Source organism: Mauremys reevesii, linkage group 8 (assembly GCF_016161935.1).
Source record: "Mauremys reevesii isolate NIE-2019 linkage group 8, ASM1616193v1, whole genome shotgun sequence".
Taxonomy (NCBI): Eukaryota; Metazoa; Chordata; order Testudines; family Geoemydidae; genus Mauremys; species Mauremys reevesii.
The window spans coordinates 23,656,875-23,683,966 of NC_052630.1; the positions used below are offsets into that span (position 1 = coordinate 23,656,875).

General features: G+C 40.6%; 1 protein-coding gene across 5 annotated transcripts in view; it reads right to left on the reverse strand.

Moving 5' to 3' along the window:
- Positions 1-19,152, reverse strand: part of GABRB2 (gamma-aminobutyric acid type A receptor subunit beta2) — a 292,697-nt gene extending 273,545 nt beyond the window's left edge. For all 5 annotated transcript variants that reach the window (XM_039485783.1, XM_039485782.1, XM_039485779.1 and 2 more), the window contains exon 1: positions 18,544-19,152. The gene's annotated coding sequence lies outside the window, so the exon portion shown is untranslated. The remainder of the gene's footprint in view (positions 1-18,543) is intronic.
- Between the last annotated feature and the right edge of the window lie 7,940 nt (positions 19,153-27,092).

The following is a 27,092-nucleotide window of genomic DNA, read 5'->3' on the forward strand; positions in this document are numbered from 1 at the left end:
CAGGATCCACAATATACAAGTTTAAGAGCAGACACAGATTACAATTTATTTTAAATTAGTATCTGTAAATTTAACTTGGTATTAAAAAGAGTGTTAAGCATCTCTTCTAAACTCATATGCTTATATTTTGGCTTGGATCCTGTCAGAAACAGCACATTTCTTCTACAATTACCTGCGAGCAATTACCTAGTATGTCAGGTTTAATCTTCCAGCTTCTAAGGTGAAATTAGTTAGCAACAACTTCTCCTTAGCCATGGACAAAGGACTTTTTAAATCCATTTTGCACTGGAATACTGCTCATTTATGATACAGTGAGCAAACCTGAGGATAGGCAGGCCAGTGCTTTAGAACAACAGCTATGTGGTAAGAGTCTGAAGCTACAGAAGTAGAGAAAGAGCTCATTTGAGTGACTGCCCACCACCTATCCTACTTCATTTGGCTCCTCCTTCCTGGTACTATGCAGAACAGGATATGGTATGTGGGGTGAGGGGAAGAGCACCAAGAGACCTGAGAACTGGGGCTTCAAGTGACCCCCCAAAAAGCTAACTTGTGTGGGTGGATTGACAAGGATTTCAGGATTCCTGTTGTGTCCCTCTTGTTCCTGCCTGGGACAGGGTGAGAGGAAATCTTCAGATATATCGAGTCTTCATTCCCAGCTGACACCCCATCTTAGCTATTATTCAGCTCAGACGTCTCAATGCAGAACTAGCACTTCATGCAGGCAGGGCTGGCTCCAGGCACCAGCATTCCAAGCAGGTGCTTGGGGCGGCAGTCTGCAAGGGGCGTCAGTCCATGTGTTTTTGCCCCCAAGCAGCGCGCCGAATTGCTGCCGCGGATGGCGGGGGCTGTCCATGTGCCGTTAGGGCGGCACGTGCATATCCGCGGCAGCAGCAATTTGGTGGCAGCTTCTATGTTCAGCTGTCCACGGCAGTGCTGAACACAGCTGAAGTCCAGCTGAAGACAGAAGCTGCTGCCGAATTGCCGACGCCGCAGAAAACACACGTGCCACCCTAATGGCACACGGACTGCCCCCGCCGTCTGTGGTGGGAATTCGGCGCGAAGCTTGGGGCGGCAAAAACAGTAGAGCCGGCCCTGCATGCAGGGATGCTGGGAAAGGCACAAACTCTTGGCATCCCTTCCCAAGGCCCACACTATCATGTAAGGCAGTAGGGGTGGGATTTAAGTCTCAAATTGCCTGTGACTCCAGGATGCAAGACTAGGCTAACACAAGGCTGCTTAATGCTGATCCCAGGGGTGAGTGTAATCTAAACCACACAGAGCTTGGGGAAATGGGTGGCAGCGGTGGTATCCAGCCTTCAGTGGGGGGTACTGACAGCATTACCCAGCTGCTGCAAGCTAATTTGCAATTACAACAGCAGCTTCAGGCAGCTAGATGTGAGGGGTCTGCACAGGGTGACAGGGTAGGCCCAGCATGGGCTCAAGTTTCAGCAGCAGGACAAGGAAGGGGCACATGGCAACTCATCAGCCATCAGGGCATGTAACCACTGGGGAGAGGGTAGACTCTCCTGGGGGGAGTCTATGGGGGAGCAGGGCTCTGCAGTACAGTTATGCCGGGGTAGCTTACCCGATGGTAGCTCACCTACTCCGTGCAACTAAATATAGAATCCTCACAGGCAATTTGTGCATGTAATATCCCTATGGCCCTGGAAGGGTTCACAGACAGTAAACATGGACAAGGCAAGCAAAAACAGCTAACTGCCCAAGAGACCAAAGGTGCCTAGAACATGGAAAAAAAATTGGGAGGCTGCCCTTGTCATCTAGGCGGGTGTTATGGTACAGGCCTATCCAGACAGCAGCCTGGCCTTTGTTAATTATACGAATATAATTAGGCGGGCACTCAATATGTTTGGGGGCATGTCAGAAGCAGTTTCCATTAAGGGCAGCAACACAAACTGGAATAGGTGACATCACACACTGGGGTTCAAGGGCATAACACCAAGGGCGCCAGGAGGTTGTTCATACTGCAACAAGCCCAAAAAGGGCCCCCAAGCACATAATAGTATTTGCTGGGCATTTAATAATGGTGGTTGTTTAAGATGCCTACGGCCAGCAATTTCATTTCGACAAGGCTATGCCCATGGGCTGTTCAGTATCCTGTGCTGCTTTTCAGAAATTTAGTACAATTGGGCAGTGGTGCAGTCAGTGGGACTAAAGCAAATAGTGTATTATTTGCACAAATTTTTGTTCGCAGGTGCAAGCTGGGTCAGATGAGTGTTTACCTGTTGGGCACATTTCAGGCCCTGGCTAAGTAGTTGGAGAAACCCCTAGCAAAGGACAAAACAGCGGGCTCCTTTCATGATATTAACCTACTTGGGCTTTGAGCTGAACTTTGCTTGCAAGGTTGTTGCTGGCATCGGCTAGCATAGCCAGACCACACAATTACGTACGAGTCACTACACATATGTAGTAAGACTTGTGATTGTGAAAAGCTTTCTAGCTCAATTTAAGGGGGTATCATTGTGAAGGTACAAATGGTTATTAATTTGGGTCTAATATACGGGTGTGCCGTTGGTGTGACAACATGGCAGTAGCACAGATTATCAATCGCCAAACTTCCAGCTCTCGCAGGATTGGAAAGTTGGTAAGGGCATTTGTTCTCCAACGCTTAACCTTCATCTGTGTTTTCTTCCAAGCATGTGCCGGGCCTGGATAATGGCATAGCAGACGCCCTGTCTCATTTCCAGTTTGCCATGGGTTCTCTGAAACCTCGGAATGTCATGCAGTTGGCGAAATGCAGATTTTTTTTTGGCTCCAGCTTACAAGTTGTTTATTTTGTTTTCTTTTAAGGAGTCTTGTCCATACAAGGCTCCAGAGAATGGGTTGCCTATGTGGCCCTCCGTTAAGGGCAGTTGCTGCAGTACCAGGTCAAGGACAATGGAGGTGCTGGTGTCCCTCTACGATCACACATGAGACAATGGGTTCTTTCTCCCCAGTAGGGCTGCTAGCCAATAAGCCATTTGCAGATGTCTGGGAACCCAGCGGGGTTTGGGGGGAGGCAGCCAAGCAAATGGCTAGTGCCTCCTTGTAGTGGATGTTCAGTGCAGGTACTCCATAGGGAGGGCAGCCAGTGACCAGATAAATGGCCTGGTAAAGGACTTAAAAGGAGGTACTGGATAAGAAACAGAATGAGGGAGTGGGTTTAGGGACTCCCATGACCAGTATGGCAGGGATCCAACCCCCACCCCGTTCTCATAGCCCTCCTTATGCCTCTTGCAAGGCTGGTGAATGGTAAGGTCCAAGCCATGGGTCGGCTGGGGGACGTGGATGGAAACAAAGGGGGGCTGGTGGAAGCCTCAGAGAATTGATGTGAATAAGCATGGATTTGCCTGCACTGTGCACTTTATCTGCCGAGTAGTCCAAGACATCTGTATAAAGTTGCAGCCTGAATAAAACCCATAACAAGTCTCCTGTTCTTCTTGCGGTATACCCAGACAAAGGGATTTAAGTCTCAAATTGCCTGGGACTCCAGTATGCAAGACTAGGCTAACACAAGGCTGCTCCTTGCCCATTTCAACTTCCCCCTTGAGATTCCAAAAGTGCAAAATGGGCCTGAATGTTGATTATGTTGGGGGAAGTGTGGACAGTGAACACCTGAGTCAGGATTTTGCCTGCTGGGTCTTTGCTTGATTAAGGATCACAAAAGGAAGCCACGATTATTGCTTGCTCATGGTAATATACCAGGGGTAGGCAACCTATGGCACATGTGTCGAAGGTGGCACACGAGCTGATTTTCAGTGGCACTCAAACTGCCTGGGTCCTGGCCACCGGTCTGGGGGGCTCTGAATTTTAATTTAAAATGAAGCTTCTTAAACATTTTAAAAGCCTTATTTACTTTACATACAATAGTTTAGTTATATATTATAGACTTATAGAAGAGACCTTCTAAAAATGTTTAAATGTATTACTGGCACAAAACTTTAATTTAAAGAGAATAAATGAAGACTCAGCACGCCACTTCTGAAAGGTTGCCGACCCCTGTAATATACTATTTAAAGGCCATATGTTTTAGTCAAAAACATATTTTGCATTTATTTTCCATACAACTTTTGTATATCATATCTAAAGACAATTTGAAAATACATCACTTTGAAGTTTTAGCCACATCATTAAAAAACAGCATCTAAAATTTGGAACACAACTTTGAAAAGTTAGGAATTAAACATGTCTTGTATGTATGATCTCTCCGCTTCCTATAGTGCAGCTCCTGTCTATCAATGATGAGCTATATTGGAATATCCCTTTCAGATGAAGACAATCCTCTGGAGTTTCTTAATCAAAAGCAGTGCTATGAATTTTCAGCTAACAGGGAATAGTAGAAGATTGGGTATAACTAGGGAAACAAGAGCGGTAAAGAGAAACAAGATATCCTTTGTCCCATTCTACTATCAAGGTCCATTCTACTATGCAATTCTGTAATAGTTTTTATTGCATGCTTAGGTAGTGTTTATATATTTTGGACCAAATGTTCATCTGGGCATCAATCCAAGCTTCCAGGTCTTTTGGTGTAATTTTGTGTCTGCAAAAAACTGCCCAATGTGTTCCTTCATGGATGCCAAAATCAATAGTTAGATAAAAGAGGGCAAAAATGCAGACAAATTTTCACATGTACAAAATTACACCCACAAAAAAAAAGGGAGGGCAGTTCAAGAAAGTGTAGAGCTTTGTAATTCTGAAATGAAAAATGCACACTACTGTCCATTACTTTGCTTAAAACATTCATGATAGACTGAAATACTTTTGTAGTGTCTGAATCATCAGAAGAGTATTTTGGTAGCAACCCATGTAGCATTTGCTATCTTTTTTCAGTGTTTTAAACTTATCTTTTAGTCAGTCTGATGGGGTGGATGAACTTTGCATAATGCCTGGCAAAACAGAGGTTAAAAACCCATGTCCTAGGCAAGCAGTATCCTTACAACTGCTGCCAACTACTAGGCTTGTCAGAATTTGCTCAGCTGTCTTATCAAGCATAATTCGTACCATGCACAGATTCTCTTATAAACCAGCAACAAGGAAAGAACTGGTAGATGAGAACATTGAAAGTTAGATGCTTCCTATTTATGCCCACACTTGACTTTGTGCTGCAGGAAGCCCCCGCATACCCTTTCTTATTTGAACCCCAGCCAGAATTACCCAAGTCTTAGTTTTATGACTAGACTCTGGCTGCAGGCAGTTTTTACTTCATATTCAATCTAAACAGATTCCTTTGTTCTATTCTACCAGCTGCTGCATCTACCAGCTTGTCACAGTGAGGTTTCCTAGTAGTAGGCTGTGTGGGTAGCAAGTAAAATCAGGCTGCGAATTCCACAGCTGAGTTAATTAGTAGATGTCTGGTTGGAATGCTGGCATAACCTGCCAGTTAGCAGTTCCCATTTTGAAACAGGTGAAATGATACAGGAGTCATTATTTCTCCATATAATTGTATATAGGAGCCACCATACATTAACTATCACTGCACAAACTACACGGAGAAAGGCAGGCGTATGGTCCCCATCACTGTGGTGTCCGAGCACCTCACAATCTGTTAAGTATTTATCCTCAGAGCATTCCCGTGAGGTAAGGCAGTGCTATTATATTCATTTTACGGATGGGGGATTGAGGCATAGGGGCGCTAAGTGATTTGCTCAAGGTCACACAGGGAATCTGGAACAGAACAGGAAATTGAACCCAGGACTGCCAAGTCCCAGGCTAGTGCTCTAACTCCTGAACCATGCATCCGCTATTGCAAGGACACAAAGAGACCTTAGGAAAGAGAATGATAGCACCAGCATATTATGGAGGCTGGCTACAACGGGGGAGCAAGAATTGGTTGGGGTAACAGCACTGTAGTCTTTGAGGAACAGGAAGCAAGATCAGTAAAAATATATCAGTACAAAGCACCACCAGCACATTATTTTCTCTCTCTCACACACACTGCAAGACTTTCAGAAGTGTGCAGCACCCAGCAGCTTCCATTACAACATTTATGGAGAGATTTTCAGAACAGTTCAGCAATCAGGCTGAGCTCTTCTGAAAAATCTAGTGCTGAAAGAGCTCTGAAAATCTGGCCCCATCTCTTGAAATGCCCAGCAGAGAAAGTTGTAACTACCATTCCAGTTTTAATATATGTACAACTTGTCATAAGAAGCAGCAGACCCTGGTGAAGCTTTAAATCAAAGATTTAAAACAAATAAAGGAAATTCCAACCCAATAATCTTAAAGTTAATATTGCTAAATGAAATTCAAGACAAGACTATTTCAATAGTTTTTAATGTGTTTGTGTGGCAAGACAGGGAAAGCAGGGAGGGAAGACATGAGAGAAGGGAAGAATCATTTGTTGCCTTTCATTTTGTTTTTTGATTTAAACATACACCATATTGTGGATATGGACAGCAAGGGAACAACTGCTATGACATGCCTTGGATGTTCTATGGTATCCTTTCTGCCAACAGACAGAAGAGATGAGGTGCATGAAGTAAAAGCTGATAGACATACTGGAGGACAAGAAGCATGGTCTGGAAGCACTAATTTCAACATTGAATAGTGTTCCAATGAATCAAAAAATTCTGAAAATGTTGCCACAGATACCACAAAGGGAAGGATCAGCAATAAGAACTGGGGAGAGAGTAGGAACCAAATGAGTGGACTGATGATTTGTGACCAGAAGGGAAAGAGAACTAAGAGTCAGTCAAGCAGGCTAAATATATCAAATTGTTATGTCATTCAGCAAGTCATCTACCAAAGAACATGTATCTGGAAGAATGGAACAGAAAGCTACAGAAGACATAACTTATGGGTGGAAAGAGGTAGGTAGCTACCGAGAGAGGTTCTTCAACCATCCTAAAAAGGCAAGCAGGGGTAATCCATATTAAGAAGAGAATTCAGCAAAGGACAGCAAGATGGTGGATGGTGTGCTGTCTCCCTGAAGAAAAAATATGAGCTGTAATTGCTAGATTGGATGAGATTATGATGTTATCTGGCCAGTATTCACTGGTGATGATACAATTTGGAATCAGTGTCATAGCATAACATGGAATTACATGAATTATAGAAGACTTCAGGGCTCTTGGAAAAAAGAGTTAAAGAGGAAGAGAACTTCTCAGGGATCCTCCTTTTATTCTAAGGTGATTTTACCTCTAAATATGACATTGGTGAGAGAGAAACTGGAATATTACATCCAGTTCTGGTGTCCACATCTTACAAAAAAGATGTTGAAAAATTAGAGAGGGTACAGAAAAAAAAAGCCAGAAAAATTATTCAAGGATTGGAGAAAATATAAAAACACTGAGATACATAAAGAGCTTGATCTGTTTGGCTTATCAAAAAAGAACCACTGGTTGGAATCTGAAACCAGAAATTCCAGTTAGAAATAAGACATTTTTAACAGTTAGGATGATTAACCACTGGGACAAACTGCCAAGGGAAGTGGTGGATTCTTCATCTCTTGGAGTGTTCATATCAAAACTGGATGCCTTTCTGGAAGATAAACGTTAGCCAAACATATTGTTGGTCTTAAAACAAGAGTAACTGGGTGAAATGTATTCGCCTACAATACGTTGGAGGTCAGACTTGATAATCTAATGGTGACTTATGGTCTTACACTTATGAATATCATTGAAGTCCAGGGCCATCCCTTGACCCATTAACTAGTAGTGTGACAAAGATTTTTGGTTTGATATATAATAGGCACAAATTATTATGGAATTAAAAAAAAACTTTCAATAGCATAACACATAATTTAGGCAACATGTTGACCATGGTAGGACACAATCCCATTATAGGTAGAGACAGTTGTCCACATAATTCTTAGTGGAGGTTACCTATTGGGGAAAAACCAGAAAATATAGGTGCATATCATGATACCTCAGTATAGACTGGGATTCAGAAATAGGTAATAAGATCTCAGATAAGCAAAATATTATCCAAAGAATGAATTCTAATCAGAAAAAATAGGGTATACAAATGGCAAGTAAGAGAACCATGCATACTTAACCAACAAACCCACCATACCACAAAATTACATTACAAAGTAACACTTTGGTGACAGTTTGTCACCATAAGAATTTTAAGACTGTCTATTTTTATGAAACGATCACGGGTTCCATTTAAAAATAAATAGATGAAAAAGCAACAGAGATTGTGCCAGGGTGAACTGCAGCTGAGAATGAAGACGGTAAACAGAACCCTGTATGGTCTAGTAAACTTGACCACAGGGACACCTATTTTACAACCACTCTCTTTTGCTAGTACAACCAATGGCTTGAGACAACCAATGGCAGAATGTAAGGGTATTCAAAGGTTTAGATAAGCTCCTCATTAAGTTCAGATGCTTGATACCAAAAAAAAGTTTCTAGTACTGGAGATTAAGTAGCAAGAGTATCTGCATGTATTATATGATTTTTGTTTTAAATCGGGCATGTGTTCCAGCACAGTAAGCTGAATCTCATCTGAACAGGAAATTTAACTTGCTGCACTTGCACAAAAGTATCATGAGCTTCTATAGAGTGATTACAGTTGCTCTATCATTATTTATATTACAATAATGCCTAATGCCCGTGCCATATCAGGGCCTCTGAGGAAATCAGACAAATCTAGAGTGTGACTATTTTTAGATGCTGCAATTTGAAAAACGAACAAGAGAATAACACTGACACTGACAGCCCCTTCTACCTGTAAACCTGCAACACTGCCCACTCCAAACAGGAAATTAATCAAATCAAACAAAATCCCTACTTTGCTACTGCTATTACATGAAAAGTGCACAGGTACTACGGTGATGGGTGACCGGATAAATCCATAAGATAGGTATATGCACAGTGTATTATTTGAGACAGTACTAACCCTGAAATGCTTACAGTCTCAAAAGACAATATAAAGAAAGGATAAGGGAAAAGGAAATCTGTTTTTTCAAACTGGGACAGTGAGGCACAGGGAGATTAGTAACTTGCATAGGTCACACAGGAAGTCTGTATTCCTCCCAGGATAAAAAGCTTGCACTTTTGTTGTAAGCATCAGCAAAGAGACATCTGGCTCAGAAGAGAAGGTGTAAGAGAGTAACTATAATGTGAAGTACAGAAGGTGCTCTTAAGGAAATGGTATAAATCCAAAACTAAAAACATATTCAAGATAGAGAACCATGAATGCATTAGAGCAATATATGACTGAGATCCAGATGCAGTATTGGAATATGGAGGGTGCACCTTAGCAATCAATGTCAAGTGAATGAGTTATGTCCAAACACCCAATATCCCACTGAAAGAAATGCAATGTGTTGAAAGTTCTATCCTCTGGAAGAACACATGCAGTGATTTATGGAACATACAGGTGGCATCTGAACCTGTAAAAGTGGACTTAATAAAATCAGTGAAGATGGGGACAGGAAAGCCTACCTCACCCCCTGTGTGGGAAAGGTTTGTATGATGGTCTTACAGGAATTATGGATGACTTCCCAAAAATGGTGCAATGTGATTCAGTCTGTCCATGCTGAATCTTTAAGTCTCTATTAAACATCTTCTACAAAATTTGTACTGACTAGGGTAGATCTGACTTAAGGGCCGGAAAGTCTGACAGCCACATAGCTAAGGGCCCATATGCCATTCACTTCCAAAGACAGAAGGAGAGAGAAAAGTAGCAACAATAAGCTAAATCTCAGTTGCGACCTGTAGGCAGTAACATAACAAATAATGAAAGGAATTGTCTTAAACGTCACATTCCTGACTGTGGCGACTGCGACAGAAATATCAACAAATAAAGAAAACAAACATATGCCTCCAGTGCTTTAGCAGGCTTTTCTGTATACAAGTTTGCTTCTAATACTTTTTTTCATTCTCAGTCTCTCTCCTTCTGTTGACTCTTCTTCTTCCTCTCATTGTCATTGTTACTCATTTCTCCATCTATTTCTTATGTTCCCCCACTCCTGTCTTGTTCATGTTCTGGCATTCATCCTTTCCTACCCCTTCCCCTCTTGCTGTCCTTCTCTTCAGAGCCACAGATCTCCCTCTACATTTTGAATATGCCTGCCAAAAGTCAGACTTCATGATGCTAGCAGGCCACCTTACAGGCTGGTTGGAGCCCGAGCAGTATGAAGGGAAAGATGGGAAGAGTTCCAGATGTCAATTTAGAGAGCGCAGGGATGGGAGTGGAGGCCATGTGGGACCAGGTTCTTGGCTGGGTCTCTGTGGCCTCACATGCAGTCATGAAAAGCAGATCCATTGTGAATTGGGAAGGAAATTAATGACTGGGCAAGATGAAGGGAAAAGAAAATGCTAGAATGTAGGAGATATGGGCCCCAAACCCATGTCCAAACAGCATAAAATATGGATTTTTTGTAATAAACAGTTCCATCTGGAGGATAGTTCCCTTTCTTGTATTTTGCCCCTCTTCCTATCTCCTGTGATTTTGGTCTTCTCAGGCAGTGGTAACCACTGTGTAGCCTGCCTGCCCTTGACCAGACACCTCTGAATAAAATCGGGAAATAAGCTGAAGACAATTCAAGATGAGAGTTAAAATGTCTAGAAGAAACAAGAACTATAATGCAGAGAAGACAAAATTTCAAACTATTACTCATTTCTGATCCAAGTTTTCAAAGATTTGACATATCTAATGTTCCATACAGTTCATTTCTAAATAAAAGAATCTTAAATTGTAAATCATTTAGTGCTACTTACTTTGTGCAACCTATGAAACGTCTGCCACTCGAAATTGCCCACGACTTTAATAATCAATCTGAGAACACAGCCAATCAAATTCCATCCTACAATAGTTTCCTAGGTAACCAACAAAGACACTGACATGGACTGCACACAGAAAGAAATGGGGGAAAAAAACAACCAAAAGCTGCAGCATTTCCACTTTTTTCAGTACTTTTGATTGCATATTGTAAAATGCTGCAAAGTCAGAATTGACAAACATGGTAGCATAAAAAAAATACAGAATTGAGAGGCAGTGGTAAAGCACTTTTAGTGATTCAGAAGCTCACTTGAAGCTTTGCTTATGTTTTCTCCCCAAGTCTTTTATTAAATTAACATTTGTTCTTTGGATGGTTGGTTAGTCACAGCGTGGATCATTATGTCACAATACAATTTGAGACAGTCTGATTTGTACACAGATTTGTACTAGGATCTTAGATAGCCAGTTACAAAATACAAAGAAATATATCATTTCTTTTGTCTAAGGGAGGAGCCACTGAGCTGCTCATTGGAAACGCTCTCTTCCATCTTCTTCCTTCCAACCAATATCCCCCTCCCCACCTTGTCATTCTGGAAGCACAGTAGGAGGAGTGGTAAGAAATAACTTGGATCTATTTATCCCCATGGGTCTCACCAGCATCTGAGCACCTGCTTCAAATTTTAAAAATTGACTAATTTAAAATATCTGTAAGGACTTGTTTGCATGGTGAGTTAATGCACAGCAAGTTGGTGTGCTGTAGATTCACACCCTGGCTTGCTGTGCACTGTCTTGCTACAAGCCTTAAGTATTGGGGAAAAACTCATCCGGGTGAAATTCACTCCTGTGCAGAGGGCCCACACAAGACCTATGCACTACTTAAATCCTCAGAATAAGGCTTAAGTTATGCACAGATACACCTAGAATTCAGTGTGACCATTTTACACAAGCCTACAGCTGCATCTTCAGTGTTTTTGTCATGTCTTTGTTGCTCCAGAAGATGATAGGCTCATAGCTTTGAGTTGAGAAGGTTTCCCTAAACAGCTTTGAAAACATATTTCAGTCCTCTAGTTATGTTACTTAGTACCAAACTGTAGGGTGGCTACACAACATGTCCACTAGGGCCTAGGATGAGACCAACAAATTTGCTTTCACTTGTGAACTCAGCCAGAATTGAAATTTTTGCCTTCAGAAATGAAAGGATAGTATAGCCACACACTGCATCTACTAGGCCCGCAGGAAAACACATTACTTATATAAGGACGGAGAGAAATACAGTAGGTTACCCAATATCATCTTCCTGTTGTCAGACCAGCATAATTCTTCCATAGCAATTCTGAGGTGATCATTATGGTTTGTTAGCATATCTCTAGCAACTTTGAAATGAATATTCATGTTGATGAATCTTTCATGAAATAATTTAATTAGCCTTTGCTAAGTGTTGGATGAGACAAAAGCTTCTTTGACACTGCTTGTGAAACTGACCCTTCGGCTTGCAGATTGCTCTGGGTGAAATGAAATATGCTGCAGACCTAATAGGCTTTTAATGGTTTAAGTAAATCTGGTTAGGTTGTTAAATTTAACAACTGTACAGTAGTTGCTAAATATTCTAAAATACATTTGTTTTACTTATTGGAAAATTAATGCTAGCACTATTTAAATGTTACCAAGCTTATAAGCAATAGCTCATGAAAAACAGGTTATCAAACTGTAATTTTAACATGCAATTCACATTAAATCTTGCTATATACGATTGCGATAAAATAGTTTCAGAACAAAACAGATTAAATTCTGCAAATATTATGAAAAAAGTGGAGTCAAGTCAACTGCCTATATTTAACAAACAGCTCTGTAAACAAAATGAAAGTCAATTTTTTAAAGGAAGGTGCATGCAATGAGACCATAACTTTTTCCCCCCATATGTCAGTTGGATAACTGCATGCTTAACCATCTGTCTACAGAAATACAGGCTTTAGAAAGTTATTCCTTGTACCTGCCCATTTAGAAAATGTACCCATGAAATTATACCCTAAAATAATCCTGAGATGCATTAAAAATTAAGCTTCATTTAAAAATCCCCACAAAACATAATAGTAAATAATAATAAAATCTCTGGGAAATATAAAAATGATTCTTCTAGCTTGCCCGTTTACTCAGATCTAGTTCATCCATTCAAATTGTATAGCTGGAAAAAAAATGTGTTTATTAAGAATTTGTATGAGAACAGATTGACCCAAATGTCTGTTACCAAAATAGATTATATTAGCTGGAATGGAGCATGTTGTTTCCCATGCAATCAGCATGAGCCTCATGAAAATGTCAAATCTTGTATATACAGTCTGATGCAGGATGTGTCAAGGTAAAGATTTTTTTTTTTAAATGGTAAAATGAGTTCTTTAGAAATACCATGGAGTTTTTTCTATGGCACAGTATATGAGGCTCATAGAAATACTACTGTATGTATTTACTGGTTTCTTTTAAGGTGGAGATTTTAAATAATTTATTTCTGCTTGTATACTTCCAAAATAAAAATAGCTATTTTTAGATAATTCTCTCAGGTAATCAATCACTAGGATTGGAAAACAGGCCATCGGTGTGGTCTCTTGTGCCCTCTAATACACAAGCCCCCAAAACCTGGGCATCTTGTCAAATCACCTGCTGAGTATGTAAGCACAGTCACTGATTTTTCAAATAAATTGCTATGAATACATAGGACATCTCCCTCTTTCCCCAAGCTACTAGTTGTACCGAAAGCATTCTTAAATGCCCTGATGCATCTGTGCCTACCAACAAACAGTGCTAAGTCTCAGTATTTATATCTCTGAAAACTAAGACATTACCCACTGTGGAAGCTGAAACAGGGAAAGTGCAGATTGTTCTGTTCCATTATTACCCTGCCTTTAATCATTTGGTATCTGCGCCTGCCCCCATACTATGTCATTTTTAGATTTTGTAACATTTTGACCTGAATATTCAGCACTTTTGTTTTTGTTTCCATATTACTCATTTTGGCACTTGGGCTGGAGCAAGTTTGGCAGAGCTACTCCGAGGAAAAGTGCTTGATGCTGGCAAACAGCTGTCTATCTGGGGAAGAAGAGCTGTCATTGAGCAATCCACTGATGTGGTGTGGTCAGAGGACAACGTGCATCCTAAGTTCTGCAATAATTGCATTTCTCTTTCCCGATCAGCCAAGAACAAACATTGTGATGACTACTTGCTCTCCTGTTCTGCATCACTCACAGGGTGAAAATGTTGAGGCTTCTCTGCACTAAGGGATAAATCCTGCCCCCACTGAGTCCCACAGCACAGAGCCAGATGGGGATCTACAACCCAACCTGCCTTGCACCTTTGTTTAAAGGAGAGGAGGTTGATAAGAGGTTTCTCAACTGGAAGTCCTCTCTTTGCCTGCCAGGGCTGCTGCTGCTCCTCCTAGTGGAGGGAAAGACTGGTAGCCCCAGAAATTCCCTATCAAGCACTCATTTTAGTTTCACCTGCCTGAAAAGAGATAGCTCTCCCTTTGCTTTTAGAATCACAGTATATCAGGGTTGGAAGTGACCTCAGTAGATCATCTAGTCCAACCCCCTGCTCAAAGCAGGACTAACCTCCAGACAGATTTTTACCCCACTTCCCTAAGTGGCCCCCTCAAGGATTGAACTCATAACCCTGGCTTTAGCAGACCAATGCTCAAACCATTGAGCTATCCCTTCAGGATTCATCACTAAATTTGGCCTGCTGGCTTGATCATTAGTTTCCCTGGCTTGGGCCAGGTACTGATGGGAAGTGTGACGTGAATGCTGATCCATGCCCCTCATAATAACTAATACTATCTAACTCTTTTATAGCCCTTTTGAGAATAGGGAATTTTACTCCCTCCTTTTTAACTCTTGGAATGGACACTCCTCAGGATTCATCAGGTGGAGAGCAGCCTTTGTGAAAGTAACCCTGTGCACAATGCACTACTGAGGCATAGAGAGCAACAAAGGCCTCATAGTTCACTGCTGCTTACCTGGGAATCCAGGATCCAATAGAACCTTGATTTGCCATGGTGCTAGGTGGGCAAAGACCCGCAACATATGGTGCTGATATATTTCACGCTTTCATTTAAATATCTTCCCTCTTTAAAAAAAAAAAAAGAAAACGAACAACAAAAGCCAACAAACTCATATCAGTTGTTGGCTGTGTGTGTTCTCTCTGCCTAGGGGCGGCTCTAGACATTTCACCGCCCCAAGCACGGCGGCATGCCGCGGGGAGGGCTCTGCCGGTTGCCGGTCCCGCGACGCCAGTGAACTTCCCGCAGGCGTCGGCTTTGGTGGACCTGCGGGACCAGCGGACCCTCCGCAGGCACGCCTGCGGGAGGTCCACTGGAGCCCTGCCTGCCGCCCTCCCGGCGACCGGCAGAGTGCCCCCCGCGGCATGCCGCCCCAAGCACGCGCTTGGCGTGCTGGGGCCTGGAGCTGCCCCATCTCTGCATGCTGTATTGGCTCTGGCCAGATAGCCCGTACAACAGACTTTGACTGAACTGCTGAAGGCGACCACGGACTCAGTTGAATGGCAAAGGCACTCGGCCAGGTTCGTTGCTGACAAAGCACGGTATTAATGCCTTTTATGTGTTTCTGCAAGTATCCTGTGCCTAGCACTTCTTAGGAGTGTTTGTGTTTTTGCAACACTTGCCCCGTACTTATCAAGTTCATATCCTGGACAGTGAGCCTGCAAGCAGGCATGTTTTGTAACAGGGCCTGACTTTTGCTCATAACCTGACTCTTGCTAACTTTGCTTTAATTAACAGGGCCTGACTTTTGTTTAGGTCTTAGGTCTCACACCAGGTCCTTTAAACTAGGCCTCATGTCTCAGGCTCTCTCTGCTACACACGCAAACAGACATTGCTTCTATCTAATTCTGATGCTGTAGCCATTTCACTTTTATCCAGAGCCCTATGATAGTTAGGCTGCGCAAGAACAAAAAACCCATAAACTCTGGGTTGGATGAAAGAGTTGTAGAGGTGCATGTCATCAACATAGGCATACAAATTAAGTCCAAAGGTTTCACAATCTTATTGGCTTTATATACACATTGAACAGGAAGAGTGACTCCTTATGGAACCAGATACAGGATAACTTCAGGGAAGACGAGTAATTACCAACAGCAACACTCCAGGAGTCCTCTAAGAAGGAGTAAAACTGCTGAAAGAACACCATGCAAATCCATAAGTTCTTCCAGTCAGATCAAGAAAACTATGTGGTCGCTATTATCCAAAAGCTGCTCACAGAGTTAATAAAATCACCATGAACACTTTACCCTTGTTCATCACTAGAAGGAATTCATAAGCTGTTCATATCAATCCAGTCTTTTCTACACATTTGAAATAGAGCTGCTGATCTGTTCACACATCTAAGCCTTGTTTTGTTTGCAAATAATTAATGAATAGATTGATTTTTTTTAGAACTAATTTGTTAGTGATTCACAATTATTTAATAAATTTTTATGCAAACATATGTTAGCCTATGATTTGCTAATAAACTACTCAGCACAACTGTTGCTTCAAGTACTCACTGTTCATAATATCTCCTTTGCCCTGTATGGGTTTGTCATATGGTTTCTGATTGAATGGCTCCCAAACCCACAGAAGTGTGGTTCTGGAATATTTACATGCTCCCTTTTCATGAATGTTATTGAAAACAAACATTTGCTTTCTGTTTTAGTTGAAAGGCTGATCTCCGAGACTTTTTTGTAGTATTTGCCCAGCTGAGTCTGAAAACAGAATACTAAAAGATGGGTAGGTTTGTGGTTTGACTGCTAATTGGGTATGAATGCAATTCACTACCTGGGCAGTACTTTAAAATTTGCTAATTGAATAATCTCCTAGGGCCACATCCTGGCAGTGTAGCCCATCTGGGCACAGTGATGGCAGAAGTGGATTACTGACTCACTCTGGGTGCAGTCGAGGTATGGATCCCATTCTGCCCACAGAATTCTAGAATCATGGAACTGAAAGTTGGAAAAGACTTTTCAGTTCATGTAATCCATGAGAGTGCCTAATCCCTCTATCTGCAATCTGATGTTTTCAACTGGTGCAGTTACAGGCAACAGATCTCAGGGCCTTGGAGAGACTTGGGAAAAGATTTCAGTCTAGTGATTTTAGGTCTGGGGAAGGTGCAGTGATCAAAGGGAAAGTAGAGTGTTAACCCTCTCCTTCTCCCATGCTGTGGGGGCCACATGTCCAAGCACAGTGGTCAATTTGTTAGTTAAATGAAGTATTACATGCAATTGCAACTTTTTCTTGCCAATTTCAGACTAAATGTCTCTTCTCATTTGACGATTACCAGCACAGAATACAAAATCTATGGTTAACTAAAAGTCCACAAATAGGGTGTCTTTGTATTGCTTGTTTTGTACTGAACCTTCAGTCAAGTTTATATATGCATTTTTAAGTGTTTATTACTTAATTACAAAATCATGCATATTCGGTACAAACATATTATGGGATGCTCTTTTGAAACCTATGCATCTCTTTATGTTCAGTAAGATATCAAAAGAAGCCAAAAATGCTAAATTGAAAAAAAAAACCAACCTCCGCTTTCTTGTGTAGCAGCATAAGATATTTATTTATGAAGGCATGTTTCCTATTGTAGTGGTTATACAAGTCATCTGCTAAACCCATCAAAGGATTTGGAGTTTTTTTGTTTTTTTTCCCCCAATCATGAGCATTGGTAGTGGACTTATTGTGGTTTACTTGCACTTTTTTTCCCAGCTGTAGTCAATGCTAATGTATGAGGTTAACATACTGGAAAGATTAACATTAGCAAAAAAAATCCCAGTATAATTCAGGTCTATCTATTCTGTACAGTGCATTACAGAGGAAGTTAACTGAGTCCTATTTCTACATGGAATCATTTATACTTAGTTAGAATAGGGTTTGTTTTTTGTAAGATTTACTATAAATTAGTATTATTAAGCCAGAAATGTTCAATTTAGTGTCTGTGACCAATCATTAGAAACAGATGAGTGTTACCATATCAGTGCTTACAACTCATTACATTCTGTGAACACACTGGATTAGTATATGTACAGACACCTGTAATAGGTCACAGACTTCCTAATTTCCATATTCCTATTGAGCTACAGTATCAAGATTGAAACTCATTCATTTAGGAGCCACCCTTCCAAATCTGATTTTCCCTTCAGAGGAAAACAGAAGGCCATTCATTTGTTTTTACAAGATTTCAACCATTCAGTTGCCCTTGAGCCAGATTTAGAAAGGAATTTAGGTGCAGATATGTACTTCTCTAAGTCCCACCAGGTGCCTATTTGAAAGTCAATGGAAGTTAGGTGCTCTAACCTGCCCAGGCACTTTACATCTTTGCATCTATCTGCACCTTTGAAAATTTGGCCCCTTGTCTTCAACAACATACAACAAATTACGGTTCTTTTTTCTGGTTAGTGAACATGTCAGGTGTGAGACATTCAGAAGTGTCTGGTGATCCTGAGACATGCCCAATCTGAGACATCTGAAAATCAGATCGTTTTTAAGAAAGTGCAGAGCACCCCACCCTCTGAAACTTTGTTTCAGGTATTGACCATTGATCCCTGACCTAATCTTGGAGGATCTCTAGTTTGAGAATTATATTTTATCTGCTATGTATGCTTCTGGAAATAATGGAGGCTATTGAAGCTATAACAGCAAGTAGAAGAAACAAAAGTTATGTATTAAAAATGGGCTTGTCTATGTTTTTAGCATTAAGAGTTAAGGGTTCAGAGTAAGGCCCAGAGTTCAACAGCAATGTTACACAATTCTTCACAGGCAAGGGAGAAAAGGTGAGCCTTGTAGTTTGCCTAGGGACTTTAGTATTACTTTGTATCAGCCCGTGACAGGGTTCAACTTACCACCGTTGGCAGACCCTGCCGGTCACTCTGGGAATTAGCTCTTGACCGCTCCAGGGCATCCTCGCCACATGGTAGCTCACCAGTTGTCTCCATTCTGCTGCCCTGGGACCCACATTGCTCCCTTCTCAGTGGGGTCCTCTTCAGGACACTGCCCTCTGGCAGTTCCCACTACTCTGGTCTCACCCCCTTCCAGGGGCGGGGGCAGAGAAGGGGTTAACAGCAGTCCTTTTGTTTGCCCCACCTCAGTGGCCAACCACAACCTTAGCATCTAGCCCCTCATCTCAGCAGCAGGTCATAGTCTGTCTTGGCCCCTCTCCTCAGTGGCCAGGGGTAATGCAAGGGGGGAAAGGAGGGGACCCAGGCCTGCCCGCTATTCTGGGTAGTGACCCAGGGACCCTCTAGTGGCAGCCTCCCTCTGTCCTCCTTCCCTCCCCTCTTGTCTGCCTAGTTTCCCTGGGCCACTTCCCTTTTGGCCATATGCACCGTCTCGACCCCTTCTAGCAAGGGCTGCAGCCTGGCAGGTATCTGGGCCAGAGCTCCAATCTGCTCCCACAAGCCTGCCCAGCACTGCTCTGTCCAAGGTACTGCTCTTTAGCTGAGGAACCAGTCCTTCCCCCTCACTAGTCTGGGAGTGACTGACTTGGCGTTTGCTAGGCAGCCTTTATATAGGACCTAGCTCGGTGCTGATTGGCTGCCTCTTTCTCTGCCCTGATTGGCTCTCCCCAGGCCTTGGCTGATTGGCTGCTGGTTTGCGCAGCCGCTTGGGCCTGGTTCAGCCCTTTTCCTCAGGGGGTGGGGCACTGCCCCACCACACAGCCACTGACTTTGCTTGAGGTACCTAGTTTCTACTTTCTGCTGGATGGATTCAGTGAGTCTTGTAATTCAGAAAATGCTTTGAAATTCTTGTTCTTCATTTTTCATCTTCTCAGGAGAACTTTTATATTTCAAAAATCTCATTTTTTAATAGTAGGGTAGTTGATCATTCCAAGATGATCTAAATGCATTTAAGAGGAGCTTGGTAGTGTTAAAACAAGTTCTTCCCTCATTATCTTAGCAGTTGCCTATTCATATCTCTAAAAATATAAGCAATAAATGTCATCTAAGCAAAAATCCTTAAGCAGTATTCCTCCTCTGCTCAACAACAGCCAAACACATCAGGCAGCTGATTTTTTTATAACAGCAATTTGTACAGGAATTTCCATCAACCTACAATCATCACAAAGAACACATATGCCCCACACTAAACTTTTATTGATAAAATAGTTTGAATTACAGTTTTGGATTTTCACTTTTACACTGTTTCTTTGAAATAAAAGGCATAAACAAAAGGGATGGGTAACCCTTACACTGGGTGGAGTATTTACACAATGCAACTGCAGATTAAACGTTTACATTATTTCACTAAAAGGAAGGAAACAATACAGCAATGTAGGAAAAAAATTCAGTTCCCTTTTTTCTAGTCTACAGCTTTGGAAAATTGATGATAGTCATGAGGAAAATTTCTGGTAGGGCTCTTACTTCCATCATAAGTTACTTTTTAATAAGGAAACCAACGTTTACACTATAATTATTTTTGTAATTTCCCCTCTCACTTATAAAGATAATTCTATTTTTATGGAATTTATTATCTGTATTAGTGGGAACATAAAACCTTTATTTAGGAATGTTTATAAATAAAGTATAATAATTTCCCTTTCTCTATAGGGCAACAAATCGTTGTCAGCACTGAAAAATGTGAATGCCCAGTTCCCATATACCTAAAATATGGATCATAGTTTGTGTTCCTTTTCTTTTCCAGACACAAGGAAATTTGTAGACCATTAGTATTTTTGAATTTTTGTTTTCCCCTTTTAGACTTGTCCTTTTGAAAGATGCATTAATGCACATCCCTTAGGAATTTTAGGAAACTCAAATTATTGATTCACAAGATATAGGAAATAAAAAATAGAAATGTTCCAAATTTAAGATCCTTTACCCCCATGTACATAACAGCATGTGTAAAACACAAACATTCCCATAGTAATTATGTTCTTTTAACACAGCATCATCTTGTACTTAATATCAAAGTTCTGTTGATGAATCCACAATTAATCTCAAAAGTGGCCTATTTTGTACTTGAGAGACAAGGTGGGTGAGGTAATATCTTCTATTGGACTAACTTCTGTTCATGAAAGAGATCAACTTTTGAGCTTATGTAACCCACACACCTCCTGGATGTGGTGTTCTGTCCCATCTAGTGGCACTGAGAGAGAGTTAAATGAGTCCGCTCTACAGCCTTAGCTAAGAGCCTGTTGGCTTTTAGCTCATGCTGTAGATGCTCATGCACTAAGCTCCAGAGGTCCCCGCTTCGATCACACCCACCAATGACTGGGGTCTGTCGGTGTTACACTTACACAGAGCTCTTCTGAGAAACTGCTGTGTGTAAGCTTGAAAGCTTGTCTCTATCACCAACAGAAGTTGGTCCAATAAAACGTATTACCTTACATCTCTAATATCCTGGGACCAACATGGCTACAACAACACTGAATACTACTACTTTATACTTGCCACTTCTTTGGATGAATAACATCTGTACAATATTTTTGTTGGCTACAGTTCCCACCTTGGTAGGCTATAAATAAGAAGGTTAAGTCTATTCTCATGGCAATAAAACAGAAGGACCTAATCCTGCTCCCACTAAATGTAAATAGAAATTTTGGCATTGACTTCTCTGTGATCTATATCAGGTTTAATGATTTGATACTGCTCTAACTGAAGTCAATGGAAATGTTTCCATGGGCTTTAGATCAGGCCCTAAACCACTGATCTTGCAAGCAGCCCAATTATTTTCAGAGACGTTACTTATAAAAGAACTACTTGTGCAAATGAGAGCACTAGGCACTGCAACGGATCAAGTACAGTATGAGTCAAGACAACTAACATTGTCTCCCCTGATTAATCTCTTTATGAAGCAATATCAGAATACATCCTTTATTTTTAGGCTAAACTGTCACTAAAAGTATATCCTAATCTGAGTAAACTAAGTCTACCGTACTTACCGGGTCGGGGCGGCGCGAGTTCTCGGAGTTCGAGAACTATCTCGTCTCGATCCTCGACGCTGAATTCCGAACTCGGCGCGATAAAACGAACTCTGCTCCTCCACGCGGCAGGAGGAGCGGAGGAGTCGACCGGAGAGAGTTTCGCTTCGGCGCCTGCGTCCTGGAGTCAAGTCAATTCGAACTAGGTAGTTTCAATTCTCGTTATTCACGTGGCTGCTGAATGGCTACCCTAGTTCGAACCAGGGGCTGTGTGTAGACCAGGGCTAATACATACCAACACATATCCAGTACATCCTTCTTTTCTTTGTTACTTTGGACCAATATCCAATGTAGAAAAAGCACACCACAGAGACAATTCTGGAGTCCATCTAATTGCTATTTTGGACTCTGTGGTAATTCTTGAAAATGGTTTCTTTTTACTATTTTTGTCTTTCTCCCATGGGAACATCCACATTTCCTACTAGAAAATATTTCCAAGAATAGGCCTTTTGTCCTTCTGCTCCAAAACATATACCACAACAACACTTCAGAAGCAGATCCCATATACATCCCACTTGGCTTCCAAAACCAAAACCTATACAAATCAAAGCTTAAACCCCCAACAATTTTTATAGAAAAGCTAGTACTCAAACTAACAAGTCTAATTTTTCCTGACTCCATATTTAACAATCAAAACGATTATTTCCTTAATTTTTAAAAATTACAGAATTGTTTAATGGTTTGGTTATGACCAGAAAAAAGTAGATATTAAAGCAAACTTCTCCATTTTTTATCTACAAAAAAAAAAAAATCCAAGAGTACCAAACTTTTGTATCCCTTTACAAGCTTCAATTGCCTGCTCTAATAAGTAGCTTGCTTCTACTTGTTCAAATAATGGTCACAATTTCCAAAAAGTGATTAGTGATTTTGGGTTCCCAATTAGGAAACTTTGGAGAGATCTGATTTTTCAGAAAGTGTTGAACAGTGACCCTCTGAAAATCAAGCCCCTTTATGGTTTCAGGTTGAATACATGAAAACGGGGGCATGAAAAATCATATCACCCTTGAAAATCTTGGGCTAGTATTATTGACTGGTGCCTGGAGTACAAGAAGTGCTGTTTTTTTTAACACTGTGTACTGTTTGGTTGTCCTATGCAGCTCTCAAAAATGTGGTACATTCATCATCTTTTCTCTGGCTCTGCTTCCCTCCATCGGTCACATAAACACATAAAACAAGATGTATCGGTTAAAAGGATATGGCCCAGAGTGGTATATGTAAAAATATCCTACCCTATTGATTCTCACATATTGAGGGACAGCTTCAAAGATGCTGTCAAGACGTAGACATCAGCTGGGCATGAAGACATAGGCTGCTTTTGGCATGCTCACGAGCAGAATTTTAGGCACCTAGGGGACTTTAGGTGTCAATAAGATTAAGTTGCAGTTCAGTGAGGTGGAGGGGGGAGGTTGATCTAATATGCCTAATATGACAAGTAGGTGCACAAATCCTTTTGTGGATATAGCCCTAAATATTTAAAATGTATCCCAAAGAGTCATATGCTCTGTCCTTAATCCACCTGAAAACTTCCATCAGTATCAATGATCGGTCTATGCACATATCATAGTAAGCCTGGTCCATTCCAAGTCTAATTTTCCCTCAGTAACTATTAGCATCCATATTGGTATATTTGTGCATATAGGGCCTAATAATTTCCAAAGTAGATGGAAAGAAAATAGAACAGGAAATAAGATAGGAGCAAAAAGGAGGTTCATTTGGTAGAGTTGCACTGGAGGACATGAGATGGTTCTTAAAAGGACACTGGAGCTGTCAGGTTAAATTATATCCTATATTATCTTCACTGTGGCTCAGCTAATGATTTTACTGATCCCTAGTTGTGTTCAATGTCCAATGGTTCATTGGAACATGGTATTAATTTCCTAATTTATTTTCCTTAGTTTCATCTTCAAGGATGCTCTAATTGTGTTAGATTATTGAAAACAAAGGAGAAAAATCCCATCTTTTGGAGGAAACCTTACAGAAATGTTAAAGAGCTTAGTGGGAGAAGTGGAAGGGCAGAAAGTTACACTTAAAAAAAGGATGTCATTTTTGGTAAATCATTTCAATTTTGCCAGCAGGATAATCTCAGTATTTTGAGGTTTTCTATATTGTTTAGCAACAGCCATTGCAGAGAAAAGGAAGCTTAATTATTTTATGGGGATAACAGATTGTAAAATGTGTCTAGGGAGTATTTTTGGAAAAGTTAAATGGAAAATGTGGCTGGATGGGTCAAGAACCATATTAGACTGGGGTAAATTTGCAAGAGCTTACAGATGCATCAGGTGGAAAGGAATTTCTCCAACATGCGTGGTGAGCGCTGACCTGAGCTGCTGCTGGAAATGAGAATTACAAAAAGTTACTTTATTTGAACTGTATTAAAACTTGGGTGCCTGAAGCTAAATAAAACTGGTTTCATTTTTAGAAGTGCTGAGCTCTCCCAACTCCCCTTGATTGCTTATAAAATCCCAGGATGTGCTTGTGTGTATACACATGCTGGACATATGCAATGCGTAGATCTACTGGCATATATTGTTGTGGGGAAAAATATTTCTGATACATAATGTTAAAAACAGTTGTTAAGGTCACTAAGGAAACAGTTATGTATGATCCAAAAAACTTAATGCTGGGTTTCTTTGCAGAACAAAATTATTTTAGACAAAAAATTAATGATATATGTGGTAGGGCACACGGATAGATCGGTGCATAAAGTATTTCAGGTAAAGGATACCATGGCTCTGGAGATGTTACCATAAACATAAGAGAACAATATGAAAGGAACAGGAAGAAATTTTGGAACCATTCAAAGTACTAGGATCAAGTGAATCAGTTGTGAGCCCATCACCATAAAAATATATTTGTTCCTTGGACCAGCACTTGAATCAACTGAATTCAAAGTCTAACCATAAAATAGAAAGATGACACAATGAATACTCAAGATTCTTTACTTTAGTATGCTCTGTACTGTTGAATTCAAGCTATGGTCCTCCTTCAATACAAGTAATTTCTACTCAAGACACTTAAAAAAATCACACGGACAGACTGAACATATGGATTCATATTATGTTATGGAAAGAATTGAATGTTTCATAATGAAAACAAAATTATTATTTAAAAAGAAACATTTATAGAAATGCTATTTTAAGCATTGTATCAACATGGGCCAGTGAATTGTCCTTCAGATGACATTGGAATTTCTGAATGCATCTTTTATAGATTTTGCATATTTTTCTTGTACTAATGAACTATATCACAAAATACATCTGATCCATTGCAATAGTGTTTGTTGATTTTTAAGCGTAAACATAAGGGTTCCTAGGAGAAAGCTGATTTGAAGTTACATTCATCCAATCAGTTAAACAGAAACATAACCATGTGACCTAATGGAACAGTTAATACTGACCAATACAACTTGTATTTTGAGTTTCAGTGATTTTAGATAGGACTTCTGATGTAATGAATGTGAAAACAGCAACTCCAAATATACCAAACCTTCCCTTGCAGTGAAATGATTCTGTGAAAAGTACCATTTCACTATGCAGCACATCAAGCCTCTTCCCTCATATGTATGGCAAGCTCCTAGCACAGAAGTGGTCCATCTCCTTTTACTGATCATACAGGTAGACTAATTCTCCTGTTTCAGACAAGATCACTTTCCAAGTAACTGCATCTTTTCCCTCTAAAACTAACTTTTGGTTTGACATATCTTCAGAATGAGTCAAGAAACATATTCTATTATTTTTTGCTCTGTTTTTTCTTTTTCTTCATTCTTCAAGCTATTTTTATATAGCTTAAATCAAAGTTTCTTTAAAAACTCAGAAATTAGGGAGGAAATTAAGAGGTGAAGATTTTTCAGGGTGCTTTTTTCTTAAAAAACAAAACAAACTAAAAAACCAACCTTCTCTGACTTCTAAACAAAAGGTCTTTGGATTTAGCAATCCTTCTCCAGAAAGCTTATTTGGCATAAAATCAAATGTTGAAGCCAGAAGAAAACTCAGTGCACTGATTTTTTATAGGTACTGTAATAAGGTATTCTTTTTCCAAAAAAGATGACATTCATGTGCTGTACTACAATGCTTCACAATTGTCCACTATTAATAATGCATATGAATATAGCATATTAGATTGCTTCGCTCATTTTGGATCATTTTGGTTATTTAGAATTAGAAGAGAAACATGGCTTGGACTTCTTTTTTCCCCCAGGTTGCAGAACTTGTCTGAGTATGTGATCCTTTGTCCTGTCGGGGCCAGAAAATAAAATTTCAGGTTCTTGCAGCATTTTGGTCTGGTGCATTCTTATTACACTCTCTACCTTTCCTGCAGCCTCTTTAGTTTTCTGATGTACATTTTACCATCTTTCAATACAGAAACAGAAAGAGCTGTTTTACTGCTCGGTATCTCGAAAATGAAAGATGGCAGATACAAGATAACCTGCCTTTATGCTGGCTTTATGATGTCTATCTTGATCCATCACTTGCTGAAATAAAATTAATCATGCAATCCAACAGGAGACGATTACAACCTAATATAGTCACCTTCATCATGATAGGTTTCTATTATAGTGTTGGTACTGGCTTTTGATCAACATTAGTAAATTTATGTCCATGCTTCATAAAAACCAAAAGTGAAGTGCCCTAATATTGACAAAAATATACATATAAAAAACTCCAGTTTGATCACAGTTCTGAAAGGCAGAAACAGAGGAGAATGATCATAATCATCTTTACTTGTATAGTTTTCATAAGTTCCAGACTTTCTCCCAAGAGAAATCAAGATCAGGACTCTCAAATAAGTAAAACTTGTTCACGTAGCAATATTTTGGTTTTACATCATAAAAATATTCTGAAAGGTTCAAACAAGAACCGAATTACAATAGATACACTTACATACGCTATCTTGTCAAACAGTATTGAGGAGGAGCTCTCCTAAAGCTAAGGTGACTATTATGTATATTTTCCCCATCCTTGTCTCAGCACCAGGCATTCCATTTAAATGTGGCTTTTAATTAAGGGTGCGTGCAAACCAATGCCCCCTGCATTTATCAGATCAGACAGGCTAACAAATGACAGACACAGGGGATGGATTTTAAGCAGCAGGCTGTAACTTCATCTAATACTGGAGAGGGGCATTATGCGCCTCACTCCCCTGCTCTCACACATCAGGCATTTACTGGGTTCACACACACACCCAATAACTTGGGATAGACCAGCCTAGGCCCACCCTATGACTCAGCTCATTTCTAAATCCTTTCCACCTCCCCTACAGAGGTAGAGGTTCCTAAGGGAGAACTTTTGTCTCCCTTTTTCCCACAGGCAAAAGCGCCAGGAGTACAATCCTGAGTCTCCGTTGGCCTCTGGGAGTTGGTCCCTTTTATCCTTGTGTGCGCTGGATACCTGCCGCAAGTTGTGACAAGCTAAAACAGTCGTACTTGCCTAATGTTAAACTTTTTAAGTCTTAGTGCTATAACCTAACTGTGCT